General features: G+C 42.2%; 1 non-coding gene across 1 annotated transcript; it reads right to left on the bottom strand.

Annotated features, from left to right (window-relative positions):
• Nucleotides 1–773: 773 nt before the first annotated feature.
• LOC127742999 (small nucleolar RNA R71) lies at nucleotides 774–877 on the bottom strand. The gene has a single exon (XR_008004331.1). It is a non-coding gene; the product is annotated as a small nucleolar RNA R71 (small nucleolar RNA).
• Between the last annotated feature and the right edge of the window lie 328 nt (nucleotides 878–1,205).

The raw sequence follows: 1,205 nt of genomic DNA, 5'->3' as shown, positions 1-1,205 counted from the left end.
GTTCAAGTTACTTGTTGAATTTTAATTTCTGCACTCTGTTATTTGCTTTTTCTTTCTTATGCCTTTCATTTCTAGCAACTAACTCACTGACCCACTAACTATTTGAATTAATTCCTCAACTGCTCTAACCATACTCTTCCATTAACCAAGAGTATTTCACTTGTTTGTTGCATGTGCTGTGTTTTTGTATGATAGGTAGGAGAGGAGAGACATCAACTCCTCCATATACCGAACCAGAGAGGACCTTTCATAAACTTAGAAGGGAAGCAAGAGGGAAGAGAGTACTGAGAGAAGAAGAATCTGAAGGAGAGTCTGAGGACAATTTTGAGGAAGCTCTAGATTTCAACATGGATAGAGAAGTTCACAACCATGAGAGGGATGATGGAAACAATGCCATTCCTGAGAGAAGGGTTCTTGGTTCATACATAAACCCAACCTCTGGTAATTGTGGTAGTAGCATTCAGAAACCACCCATTCAGGCCAACAATTTTGAACTCAAACCACAGCTAATATCACTGGTGGAGGATCATTGTTCATTTGGTGGGAGTGCTAATGAAGATCCAAACCAACATCTCACAAAATTCCTGAGAATTTGCGACACTGTGAAGTCCAATGGAGTCCAGGAAGATGCCTATAAACTGCTCTTGTTCCCATTTTCACTTAGGGACAAGGCAGCTAAGTGGCTGGAATCATTCCCAAGGGGGAGCCTAACAACCTGGGATGAGGTGGAAAGCAAGTTTCTAGCACGTTTCTACCCTCCACAAAAGGTCAATAGGCTTCGACCTGAGGTTCAGACTTTTAGACAACAAGATGGTGAGACATTCTACGAGGCATGGGAAAGGTTCAAAGAATTGACAAGGAAATGCCCACCAGACATGTTCCATGACTGGGTGCAATTGCATATTTTCTATGATGGACTTTCTTATGAATCAAGGAAGGCTGTAGACCATTCATCAGGAGGTTCATTGAACAGGAAGAAGGAAGGGAAGTCTTATGGGACTGCCATGGCTCCACTTATGGAGGACATTTTGCAGGAGAAAGAACAGCAGCCAAGGTGTTGCAGTGTGGTTTTTATTGGCCCACTATCTTCAAAGATGCAAAGGAACTAGTGAAGCACTGCCATGAATGCCAGAAAGCGGGGAACCTGCCAAGAAGAAATGAAATGCCACAACAATTCATTCTAGAACTTGAATTGTTTGATGTAT

The sequence above is a fragment of the Arachis duranensis genome, chromosome 1, assembly GCF_000817695.3.
Source record: "Arachis duranensis cultivar V14167 chromosome 1, aradu.V14167.gnm2.J7QH, whole genome shotgun sequence".
NCBI lineage: Eukaryota > Viridiplantae > Streptophyta > Magnoliopsida > Fabales > Fabaceae > Arachis > Arachis duranensis.
This window is presented reverse-complemented; position numbering and strand designations above follow the sequence as displayed.